General features: G+C 38.5%; 1 non-coding gene across 1 annotated transcript; it reads right to left on the bottom strand.

The window, feature by feature from the left end:
- Positions 1-12,672: 12,672 nt before the first annotated feature.
- LOC134293884 (U4 spliceosomal RNA) lies at positions 12,673-12,813 on the bottom strand. Its single transcript, XR_010000858.1, has one exon. It is a non-coding gene; the product is annotated as a U4 spliceosomal RNA (small nuclear RNA).
- Positions 12,814-13,903: the final 1,090 nt, after the last annotated feature.

Genomic DNA, 13,903 nt, shown 5'->3' with positions numbered 1-13,903 from the left:
CTTTATTTATTTATCTTTCTTCCATAGCAAAGAGGCTCTAAATCTGGAGATTCCAGACCATCCTTTCTTGTTATATCTACTCTTGGAAGTTGTAGTTCAATACATTAGAAGGCTCCTGGATTTTGAGAGATCGAAAGGGTCCAAAAAGCTGAGCTTCAGACACTGAATTCATCCCAAAGACTACTTGTTTTGTGTATATTTTCCGTATTTTCAATATTATGTTCATTCCATAATTATTCCATATTATTTATGTTCATTCCCCCCAAAATCCTTTCATGTTCGTATTTCCCACTTTCCTTCTAAACGTCGTACTCCTCCGGCAGGAGTTGCATTTTCCTTCGGCGTATTTATTTATTGTGATGGAATGCTCTTGCCAAAGAAAGAGAGCCATTTTATTTATGTAATTTATTTTAATTTCCTCGAGCCTGGAATTAACAAGTTCAAGAGGGAGGGAGGGGACGCGTCATTATTTAAAGCGGATCGTATTCATAAAAGTGTTATTTATCCACGCTTCAGCGCCCGTTTGCCCGGAGTGGCTATTATTATTATTATTTAAAAAGAAATAAAGAGACAATTTGCAAACCGTGGAAACTTAATCACTGGGAATGACCATGCAATGCCGCCCCCTGCTGGAAGAACCTGGTATTGCATCACCATCATCATTATTTGTGTGCACTGAAACGAAGGTTGATTCTGATCAGTGTTAGCAATTTGAAAGAATGATATTCTTGTTCTGTATTACTATTTTTTACGAAATATTTTTTAATATATTTATCAATTTTATACAATATCAATGTGGTTTTCTTATCATGTGCTTATTAATAAATTATTGTGCAAAAACTCTTGCATCTTATGTCACGTATTTCTTTCAGGACAATGATGGTGATAATAATAATTATTATTTACTAGATTGGATACCTGGTGTTACAGTAGAGTCTCACTTATCCAACATAAACGGGCTGGCAGAACGTTGGATAAGTGACGGGCTGTGGCGCAGGCTGTTGAGCAACCAGCTGCAGCCAGCTGCAATGAATCACTCTGACCAGGAGGTCATGAGTTCGAGGCCAGCTCGGAGCCCCGTGTTTATCTTGTCTTTGTTCTATGTTAAGGCACTGAATGTTTGCCTTATATGTGTAATGTGATCCGCCCTGAGTCCCCTTCGGGGTGAGAAGGGCGGAATATAAATACTGTCAATAGTAAAAAATAAAAATGTTGGATAATAAGGAGGGATTAAGAAAAAACCTATTGAACATCAAATTACATTATGGTTTTACAAATTAAGCACCAAAACATCATTTTTGAAATTGAAAACACCTGGAAGATCAGAGTTGGGAACACACTGATATACTGTAGATCAGGGGTCCTCAAACTTTTAAAGCAAAGGGCCGGTCCACAATCCTTGAGACTGTGGAGGGGCCAAATTATCGTTTTTTTAAAAAACGAACAAATTCCTATGCACCTGCACATTTCTGCACAGCAGTGCAAAACAACAACAACAACGAAAGAACAATACAATATTTAAAAATGAAAACAATTGTAGCCAACACAAACCTATCAGGATTTCAATGGGAAGTGTGGGCCTGCTTCTGGCCGATGAGATAGTCAAGTTAATTAGGATTGTTGTTGTTGTGTGCCTTCAAGTCATTTCAAACTTTGGGTGAGCTTAAGTCTAAAATTATTTATTTATTCATTTACTACATTTATTTACTACATTTAAATCCCGCCCTTCTCACCCCGAAGGGAACTCAGAGCAGCTGTATGTACATACAATATATTATATTAGTAGCATAGCACAATATAGCATTATATATTACTATATTGAACTATACCACTATACTGTAATATTATATGTAATATATAACATATAATTAATATTATTATATGGTATTATTATTAGTATTATATTGTATAACATATTATTATCAATACTATATGTACAGTAGAGTCTCGCTTATCCAAGCCTCTGGATAATCCAAGCCATTTTTGTAGTCAATGTTTTCAATACATCGTGATATTTTGGTGCTAAATTTGTAAATACAGTAATTACTATGTAGCCTTACTGTGTATTGAACTACTTTTTCTGTCCAATTTGTTGTTTAACATGATGTTTTGGTGCTTAATTTGTAAAATCATAACCTAATTTGATGTTTAATAGGCTTCTCCTTAATCCCTCCTTATTATCCAAGATATTCACTTATCCAAGCTTCTGCCGGCGTTTAGCTTGGATAAGTGAGGCTCTACTGTATATACAATATATTATATTATTTAAAATGATATAAAAATATTATATTATAAAACTGAGGGCGGGGGCCAGGTAAATGACCTTGGAGGGCCACATCCGGCCCCCGGGCCTTAGTTTGGGGACCCCTGCTGTAGATTCTACTGATATACTGTAGAATCCCGCATTGAGCATAGAGGAATGGCAACATTGGAAAACCAAAGTTTGCTAAACACAGATATTGGTCAACTGTCTCCAGAATCTCACCTGGAGTTGGTGGTCTGTGTTGGGAAGGCTGGCTTGTGTCTTCCAGCCTGGCAGAATGGGGCTGGACTGGATAGCCTCTTAAGAAAAAAAGGCCAAAAGTGCAAGTTGCTGTAAGGCTGTCAGAAGTAAAAGCGGGAGGAAGAGGGAGTGTGTGGGGGTGAAAAAGGAAGGGAGAGGGAGAGAGGATCTGGAGCAAATTGTGTGTGTGCAGGAAGCCCAGCCCGTTGCCTTGGCTCCTCTCCCCTCCATTCTTTCCTTCGAATCATGAGCTCTTTTCTCGCCCTGATTTGGGACCTTGGCTGAGCTGGAGAGACGTCTCCGAGGCTCTGCATGTGTAAAGATGTAGGGTAGAGGAGGAATCCTTTCATTCACTTTAGATGGTAGCGTTACTTAAGTTTAGGATATGTGTGACAGAGGCTTGGATGTTGAAAGGCTTAGAGATGTGCTTTCCTCCTCCTCCCCGCTTTTTTTGCACAGGACTCTCGCCAGGCATTGAATGAAGGCAAAGGGTGCAATGTTTCCAATCCGCCACAAGATGGCGTCGGATAACACGGAGTGTCGGTTAAACGGAAGTCGGATAAGCGAGACTCTACTGTATTCGAAAAAAGTCAATGCTTTAATTGTACAAACTCACATGATGGCAGGTTAACCGCAAAAAACTCAATAATAATAATAACTTTATTTTTATACCCCGCCCCATCTCCCCGGAGGGACTCGGAGCGGCTTACATGGGGTCTTGCCCGACACAACAATATAATAACAGCAATAAAACAACGAAACAAACATCCCAACAATAAAACATCAGCATCAATAAAACAGTCATAAAAATCAGTACTTAAAGTGTGTTATGCTGGGCAAGTTTGCTTTCTATGCATCATGGCTAGGTTTCAGTATGCTCTCTCTCTGTAGGGTGAACTACAATTCCCACTATGGTGAGTCAGTCCCCTTGAACCTCTCCAGTAGGTTGAGTGAGTCCTGGGGATCCTGTGTGCCAAGTTTGGTCCACGTCCATCATCGGTAGAGTCAGTTACTCTGGTTGTGGGTGAACTACAACTCCCAGAAAGGGTCACTTCCCCTCAAACCTCTCCAGTAATCAAATTTTGGCATATCAGGCATGCGCCAAGTTTGGTCCAGATATATCGGTGTTCGGGTTCACCTGAAATCAATGAGCACCCTGAACTCCACCAAAGATGGAATTGGACCAAACTTGGCACACAGAGCCCCCATGACCAGAAAAAAAAACACTAGAGGTATCTGGGGAAAATTCACCTTGATTTGGGGGAGTTCACCTACATCCAGAGAGCACACTGAACCCCACCCATGATGCATCCAGAGCAAACTTGCCCAACAGAACAAACTAAGTACGGGGTTAACCTGGCATGATGTATGTAATGAAGTATGAATTTTTGGTTTACAGATGTTATGTTTAATTGTGTGTTTGTGTTTTAAAAGAGTATTACAGTTATTGCATCTCAGCACTCAGAGGCTGGTTGCCATGGAGAAGTAGGTGGAGCCAACTGCCATTTTGTTGAAAAAGTGCAGAGTTTAAAAAAGGGATTCAGTCTGTGCTCTGATGAGGCACAGGGAAGATTGATCCTAGGTTGAGGGGATCAAGGAGACTCAATTGTTCATTTTTGAGTCGGTTTAAAATAAGTTTGGTGACTTATTTAATGTAGTCTGTGTCCTGGTAAGGAACAGAGAATCTGTGATCGTATATCACAGGGTGACTGCGGTTTAAAAGTAGCAGAGGAAGAAGTTCTAACTACTTTAAGTAAAAGAAATGACACTTTAGGAAGTTTGACTCACCTCATTCTAGTATTGTAACTGTTAATAAAAGTGCCTCTAAGTGAGAAACAACATTGTAACCACTAAGCTCTGTGCCTGAATAAACTTGTTATTGTTCCTCCAACATCTAAGCCTCTGTCGCATATATTATAAACCAAGTTGCGTTACCATCTAAAGTGAATAAGAAGAAGAAAAATTAAAAGGTCTCCTGAGTCTTTGGTGGTTGCATCTTCGCAATGTGAGTTGTAGTTCACCCACAACCTTATGCATTTTGTACAAGTAAAACATTGATTTTAAAAATAATAATAATAATAATCAGGGCAATGCCGGGTACCCAAACTAGTTCATAATAAAATAGCATGACTCGTAATATGATTAATTGCATCAATAACAATATCAATATCATGGCATGTATAACATTGTCTATCTGGAATGGTATCAACAATCATGGGAATTATAGTAATAATCTTTCTCCCGCCTTCTTTTCTTGGCTCCGTTTCTTCCTCGGTGTTTTGGTAACAGATGGCAGAACGACTTTAATTCATGTAAATGAAAAACAAAAAGAAGAAGAAGAAGCAAGTGAAGGTGTTTAATTGAATTATATGTCGGAGGGGGGAAATTATTAATCCCATCAAGGCGTCGTTAGCTCCTGGGTGATTAATACTGACATTAAACTGGAATAATTCTCAGCCGCTTTTGGGCGCCGAGTGAGGATCGGGGAGAGGGGAGTGCTCTTTAAACAGCTGAGAAGTGGGTTAAACAATGGCTTTGCTACTAAGACTGTTGCGTAGACTTTGTTGCTGCTGTTGTTGTTGTTGTTGTGTGTCTCCAAGTCATATCCGATTTACAATCCGAGTATTTTCTTGTCCAGACCTGTTGCCTTCCTCCGAGGCTGGGAGAGTGTGACTTCGCCCAGGGCAAAACACAAAGCCACGTGGACTTCATGAGCTATAAATCCCCAAAATTGACTATCATTATTACTGCCATCAATAAGGATATCAATAATGACATCAATAATAATCTATATATCGTATATATTTATTTATTAGCTGTATTTCTATGCCTTCCTTCTCACCCCGAAGGGGACTCAGAGCGGCTTACAAATTAAATTGACATACAATGTTATATTATTAGCATAGTACAATACTGGTAATAAATTACTATATTGTACCGTATTATTATTAGTAATATTACATGTAAAATATAATATATACTCGGGTATAAGCCGACCCAAATATAAGCCGAGGCACCTAATTTTACCATAAAATAACTGGGAAAACATTGACTCCAGTATAAGCCGAGATGCCAATAAAATTACCGTATATACTTAAGTATAAGCCGACCCAAATATAAGCCGAGGCACCTAATTTTACCACAAAATAACTGGGAAAACATTGACTCCAGTACAAGCCGAGATGCCAATAAAATTACTGTATATACTTGAGTATAAGCCGACCCAAATATAAGCCGAGGCACCTAATTTTACCACCACAAAATAACTGGGAAAACATTGACTCCAGTATAAGCAGAGAGTAGTAAATTTCAGAAATAAAAATAGATACCAATAAAATTACATTAATTGAGGCATCAGTGGGTTAAATGTTTTTGAATATTTACATAAAGCTCAAATTTAAGATAAGATTGCCCAACTCTGATCCAATCATTATTCTCATCTTCTTCAATGTCAATGTGCTTATGTATCCTTTTAATAATAGAGTAAAATAATACATGTAATAATAATAATAATAAATACAAGAAAATAATACAAGTAATAATAGAGTAAAATAATAAATGCAATAATAATAATAAATAATAATGATAATACAGGAAAATAATAAATACAGGAAAATAATACAAGTAATAATAAATAGAGTAAAATAATGCAATAATAATAATAATAAATACAGGAAAATAATACATGTAGTAATAAATAGAGTAAAATAATAAATATAATAAGATCAGAGTGATATAATAAATGTTTTATGTGGTTTGTCGCCTTCTCTGCCAGAGTGCAAACTACAATTCCCAGGATTCCTATAGCAATTGAAGGAAGCCGAAGACGAAGGAGGAGGAAGAGAGAGAAACCGGGACGTTTTAAAGGCCGTTGAGAAAGTGGGAATGTGATGGATTATTTCTCCCAGTACAAAAGAATGCGAAGGCACGTCGACTTGAAGCAACAGAAAATAATTGTTAAGACCTTACTTTTTCCGGAGGCTTTTAAAGGCCTCGTTTTCGGCTTTTATGCCGCACAGACGTTCCGCTTTTGCTTCTCTTTAATGGGTTTTGTTTCTTCTAATGGATGTCATGGCCGTTTCAAGCCGCTCCAAAAAGCCTCTGGACTGGAAAGAGTGAGGAAACAAGGCTTTTTTTTTCTTTGTAATCAATGCACAAATGAATAAAGAAAGACAAGATCTTGCATTGGAGACAATTGGAGCACATCTTCTTGCATGCATTTCTTATGGCTGCAATGGCTCTTGGGTTGAGAAAACAAGTAAATCAGGGCCGGGCTTCCCAGGATTGTTACCAGGTGAGTGTGCAGCGGAATCAGCAGAGTCCATGTGTAAAAGACTCAGACCAGGCAGAGGAATTGAAAGAACAAAAGGAAAACTTTACTTGTTGAGTTGAAGACAAATAAACAGTTCAGCAATCATACAATGTCCTTGTAGTTGCATAGGATCAATAACCAATCAATCAGCATTCAAAATATATACAGCATAGCATATTCAAAACAGCTACTCGACCGTAGCAAGAGAGCCTGACTTTCCTGTGCTCTCTCTTGAAGCTCAAATTCCAAATGACATTCTCAGCCACCTGCCATCAAATAGATACATTGTTTTAGGCGTGGCTTTGCCTCTGCAAAAAGGCTGAGCTCTTTTGCAGAGTTCCCTTTGCAAACCAACTTTGCAAGGATTTCTTTACACACACACATACACATTAGCATTTTGGCGCAATAAGGATGCCATATCATTGAGATGTGGCAATTAAAGTGGTACCAAACTGCACTAATTCTGCAGTGCGGATGCAAGCCTTGAACAATAATAACAACACTATGCAACAAAATCTGGAAAATATCCCAATATGTAATCAAAAAAATTCTGTTCCTGGTTTGAAAGTCTTATTTCCTGTTTAATCGTGCTGCACTTGCTTTGAAAGTAGATGTTCTAACCCAGAAACTTCATTTTTGAGCCTGCCACAATGTTAAATTCATTGTCAAGACACTATTGAAAAACTAGAGCAAAATATACTGCAGGATAATATGATCGGGGGAAACTGTCCTTAACATATGGGAGCTGTAATAATAATAATAATAATAATAATAATAATAATAATAATAATAACAACAACAACAACAACAACAACAACAACAACAACAACAACACACCAGACATCACAGTTGTGGAAAAGAAATAGGTTTGGATAATTGATGTTGCCATCCCAGGTGACAGTCGCATTGACGAGAAACAACAGGAAAAACTCAGCCGCTATCAGGACCTCAAGACTGAACTTCAAAGACTCTGGCAGAAACCAATGCAGGTGGTCCCGGTGGTGATGGGCACACTGGGTGCCGTGCCAAAAGATCTCAGCCGGCATTTGGAAACAATAGACATTGACAAAGTCACGATCTGTCAACTGCAAAAGGCCACCCTACTGGGATCTGCGCGCATCATCCAAAAATACATCACACAGTCCTAGACACTTGGGAAGTGTTCGACTTGTGGTTTTGTGATATGAAATCCAGCATATCTATCTTGTTTGCTGTGTCATACAACGTCGTTGTGTCAATAATAATAATAATAATAATAATAATAATAATAATAATAATAATAATAATTTTATTTTTATACCCTGCCCCATCTCCCCAAAGGGACTCGGCGCCAAGCCCAGTCTACAACAATAAAACAAAGCAATAAAACAGATCAAATAACAACAAAAACAAGTCATAAAAATCACATTCAAGGATAAAAGATAAAATCTTGGATAAAATCTAGTTCTCCCTTATCCGCCCGCACAAGCAACGTTTTTGCAGTTTAATAAACTTTCCGTAGGTTTTTATGATAGATCCAATCAGTAAATGACATTGATAACCCAGGAACAAACATGGTGAGACATAGTGTAATAATCGAATGATAGAATAATAGAATTGTAAGATAAAGGGAAAACGTCATTAAAACACCCCTGACAGATGGCCAGATGTTTCCATTTCGGCAAGGGAGAAGATATCGAGAATTGACTTCTCCTTCTCTTTTCCTTTCTCGCTCAAGATAATTTGCGGCTCCACCTGATCTGCTGGAGCCAGGAAACTACTTAGCGGCCAAGGAACAACTCGGGCTTCTCCGGAGACTATTAGGAAATAGGAAGCAGAATGAGAAATTGCCTCTCTTCACAGCCAAAGGCAGGAGATGAAGTTGAGAGGTGTGTAATGTATATATATAAAAGAGTGATGGCATCAGGGCAGCGGACAAAACAACAAAACTACAGGCCCCCCAACCTCGAAATTTGACAACACAACCCATGTGCCGTCGCGCCTGGGGCTGTACTCTTAGTGAAAGAGACATGGACGTGACATCTTTCCCCAGGGGATTGCTTCTTGCCCTCCTTTAGGGAAACTGGAACTCCCAAGGACCAAAACTCAAAAACTGGGTTTATTGTTCACAAAGGGGGTAAAAGAAAATATACATTACAGTCTTTGGTTGTTTTAAATCCAAGGAGCTTTTCCAGATCCCTCTTTCTCTGGCTGTGAATGCCGGAGCAAACTCAGCCTCAATCCAATGACCTATATCTGAAGACAGAATCTTCCTCTGGTGCCAAAGGACTGATATGAAGGCGCTTGAGACTCCTCAACATTGTTCAGGTTGGTCCTGAACATGAAGCGTAGGTCTCAAGGGTAAGAAAACCTCAGAATTGGTGCTGAGAGGTAACTTTTCAAGGGCTTTCAGAGCCAAGTCTCTCTCTCACGTCCATCTGGTAGAAAGCTTGATGGTGGAATGAAAAGGAGAGAACACAGTCCTACTCCAGGAAGAGGGTGGAGTCAAACAGTTGAGCTGGGTGAGCAATATAACAGGTGCAAACAACATTGATTGACAGATATAAATAACCAATCCAACTACATTTACAGGGTAAGGGCAAAATCAGGCATGATACAATTCAAATCTTGCAACGTATAGTTTGACATATAGATGGCGCCACTCGCACTGTCACAACCCATCATTCACGGCTCTAGGTTGATACAACAAAAAGGAAAAGAAAAATAAAGTCCTAATTAGAGGGAGAGGAATAATTGTTTTTATCCAATTACTGCCAGTTAGAAGGCTAAGCTCCACCCACTTGGTCTCCTAGCAACCGACTCAGCCCAGGGGACAGGCAGAGTTAGGCTACACTTAGGCCACTTCCACAGATTATCTAAAGCCCCAGCTTCTGCCAACCCAGAAGTTCGAAAACATGCAAATGAGAGTAGATGAATAGGTACTGCTCCAGCAAGAAGGTAGCGGCGCTCCATGCAGTCATGGTGGCCACATGACCTTGGAGGTGTCTACGGACAACGCCGGCTCTTCGGCTTAGAAATGGAGATGAGCCCCAACCCCCAGAGTCAGACACAACTGGACTTAACGTCAGGGGAAAACCTTTATCCTTTACCTTAACTACTACCAATTCCTCAATACTTTTTCCCATACCACCAGACTTCGCCACAGCAACGCGTGGCCGGGCACAGCTAGTATTGTATAAAATGATAATATTATTATCAATATCATATGTATATACAATCTATACATATAAAAGAGTGATGGCATCACAGCGACCGACAAAACAACAAAACTACAGGCCCCCCAACCTCGAAATTTGACAACACAACCCATCATCCACGCCTCTAGGTTGATACAACAAAAAGAAAAGAAAAATAAAGTCCTAATTAGAGAGAGAGGAATAATTGCTTTTATCCAATTGCTGCCAGTTAGAAGGCTAAGCTCCTCCAACTTGGTCTCCTAGCAACCCAATAAAAAATAAAAAAAACACTAAAAAATAATTAAAAACACTAAAAGATTAATACAATAAAATACTATAATAACAGAAAATAACTAAAAATAATACAAGAAAATAATAAAATATAATAAATAAAAAGATAACTTACAATAAAATTAATAAAAAAATACAAATAACGTCAAATAAAAATTACACAACAATTTTTAACCAATACCACCACCACTTTGCCACAGCAACGCGTGGCCGGGCACAGCTAGTATATTATATTATTAGAACGGATATAAAAATATTATATTATAAATGAGGGCGGGGGCCAGGTAAATGACCTTGGAGGGCTGCATCCGGGCCCCGTGCCTTAGTTTGGGGAGCTCTGATATATTGTTTTGATTTGATACTTCGGGGTGAGAAGACCGGGAAATAAATGTACTAAAAAACATAAGTAAATTAACTAAGGCCCGGGGGCCGGATGCGGTCCATTGAAGCCATTTATCCGGCCCCCACGGCACAAGGGCAAAAGGGGGTTGGGCTAAATGACCCAAGGGGTCTCTTCTTCTCTTCCAACCCCCCCCCCCCTCCTCCTCCTCCTTCTTCTTCACATTGAGGCTGGGTGGCCATCTGTCAGGGGTGCTTTGCTTGTGCTTTTGGTGCACAAAGGCAGAAGGGGATTGGACTAAATGTCCCAAGGGGTTTCTTCCAACCCTCTTTATTATTATTATTATTTTATTATTATTTTATTATGTCACAGAAAACAAGATAGATATGCTGGATTTCGTATCACAACATCACAAGTCGAACACTTCCCAAGTGTCTAGAACTGTGTGATGTATTTTTGGATGATGCGCACAGATCCCAGTAGGTGGCCTTTCGCAGTTGGCAGATCGTAATTTTATTATTATTGTTAATCTTATTATTATTATTATTATTATTATTGTAATTATTAACATTGAGGCTGGGTGGCCATCTGTCAGGGGTGCTTTGCTTGTGCTTTCGGTGCACAAAGGCAGAAGGGGGTTGGACTCAATGGCCCAAAGGGTCTCTTCCAACCCTCTTTATTATTGTTATTATAATTATTAACATTGAGGCTGGGTGGCCATCTGTCAGGGGTGCTTTGCTTGTGCTTTTGGTGCACAAAGGCAGAAGGGGATTGGACTAAATGTCCCAAGGGGTTTCTTCCAACCCTCTTTATTATTATTATTTTATTATTATTTTATTATGTCACAGAAAACAAGATAGATATGCTGGATTTCGTATCAAAAAATTCACAAGTCGAACACTCCCCAAGTGTCTAGGACTGTGTGATGTATTTATTATTATTATTATTATTATTATTATTATTATTATTATTATTATTATTATTATTATTATTATGACACAGCAAACAAGATAGATATGCTGGATTTCGTATCACAAAACCACAAGTCAAACACTCCCCAAGTGTCTAGGACTGTGTGATGTATTTATTATTATTATTATTATTATTATTATTATTATTATTATTATTATTATTATTATTATTATTATTATGACATAGCAAACAAGATAGATATGCTGGATTTCGTATCACAACATCACAAGTCGAACACTTCTCAAGTGTCTAGGACTGTGTGATGTATTTTCGGATGATGCGCACAGATCCCAGTAGGTGGCCTTTCGCAGTTGGCAGATCGTAATTTTATTATTATTGTTAATCTTATTCTTCTTATTATTATTATTGTAATTATTAACATTGAGGCTGGGTGGCCATCTGTCAGGGGTGCTTTGCTTGTGCTTTCGGTGCACAAAGGCAGAAGGGGATTGCACTCAATAGCCCAAAGGGTCTCTTCCAACCCTCTTTATTATTATTATTATTATTATTATTATTATTATTATTATTATTATTATTATTATTATTAACATTGATTCTGGGTGGCCATCTGTCAGGGGTGCTTTGGGTGCACAAAAGCAGAAGGGGATTGGACTAAATGGCACAAGGGGTCTCTTCTAACCCTCTTTATTATTATTATTATTATTATTATTATTATTATTATTATTATTATTATTATTATTATTATTATTATTATATTATTATTATTATTATTATTATTATTGATTCTGGGTGGCCATCTGTCAGGGGTGCTTTGCTTGTGCTTTCGGTGCACAAAGGCAGAAGGGGATTGGACTCAATAGCCCAAAGGGTCTCTTCCAACCCTCTTTATTATTGTTGTTGTTGTTGTCATTATTATTATTATTGCTCGGTGCCCAACTATAGTCCGGCCCTCCAACGGTCCGAAGGATCGTGAACTGGCCCCCTGTTTAATAAGTTTGGGGACCCCTGCCTCACAGGCTTTGAAAGGATCTGCTACAGGGGAAGCATCAGGAGAGAGTGCTTCTGTTACCCCAACAACTGCACCACTTGTTCTATTTTTTGTACCGAGAGAGTTCAGTCTCCGTAGAGACTGTCAAAAATTGCCATTGCCGACTATATTTCAAGTCGTCATGGCGGGGTATTGGGAAAAGTTTTCAATTAGCAATAATCGCGCCTCGGATTAACCTCATTGGCTACGATACTGCCACTGCGCAAAGCTACCGAAAGCACCGTCCGGAGCCCAGGCCATGACGACGGAGGCTCTTCCACGTCACGGCGGCCGCATTCAACCACGCCAACGGAACATGGGCAGTGTTACTGAGAATGTAGTAAATGACATTATTACCATCTGCGCGCTCAAAAACAACGTTTTAGAAATATTTTCCTTTTTTTTCCTCCCGGTTTCTAAGCACCCGGAAACCGCAAAGGATCATGGGAGATGCATGCAAATTTAGAAAAGGACGCCTAGGCGGAGTCAGGCCTAGGAAGGTTTATTGAATGACGCAGGCGCAGAGAGGAAAGGGGGCGGAGAATGTAAAGTGAGCATAGGCTCGAGTGAGCCAATCACGAGCAAGGGGGGCGGGGATTCGCCTCGGCTAGGGCGACTCCCTGACGCTCTTTCTGCGCATGCGCGGGAGTTCCACCTAGGAAAATTATTATTTATTATTATTTATTATTTACATCACTTTTACCCCGCCTTTCTCTCCGAGGAGACTCAAAGCGGCTTACAGTAAATAGGCAAAAATTCAATGCCTAAAAACAATGTAAAAACAACAATTCATATAAAACAATCTACAAAACAACAGTTCATATAAAACAGATACCATTACTGGTAAGTTCATATGAAATACTGGTCTATTGTTTATTTATTATTTATTTGCTACATTTATATGCCGCCCTTCTCCCCCCTAAGGGGGACTCAGAGCGGCTTACAAATTAAATGTACATACAATATTATATTATTAGCATAGTACAATACTGGAAATAAATTACTATATTGTACTATATCAATATATGGTAAAATTATTAGTAATATTACATGTAAAATGTAATATACAATTAATATTATTATATTGTATTATTAGTATTATATCATATTACAATATAATATTATGAATATTATATGTATATACAATATGTTATAATTATTATATATTATTGTAAATTATATTGTGTGTGTACGTACAGTAGAGTCTCACTTATCCAACATTCTGGATTATCCAAGGCATTTTTGTAGTCATTGTTTTCAATACATCATGATATTTTGATGCTAAATTCGTAAATACAGTAATTACTACATAGCATTACTG

The sequence above is a fragment of the Anolis carolinensis genome, unplaced genomic scaffold (genome assembly GCF_035594765.1).
Source record: "Anolis carolinensis isolate JA03-04 unplaced genomic scaffold, rAnoCar3.1.pri scaffold_10, whole genome shotgun sequence".
NCBI classification, from domain to species: Eukaryota; Metazoa; Chordata; class Lepidosauria; order Squamata; family Dactyloidae; genus Anolis; species Anolis carolinensis.
This window is presented reverse-complemented; position numbering and strand designations above follow the sequence as displayed.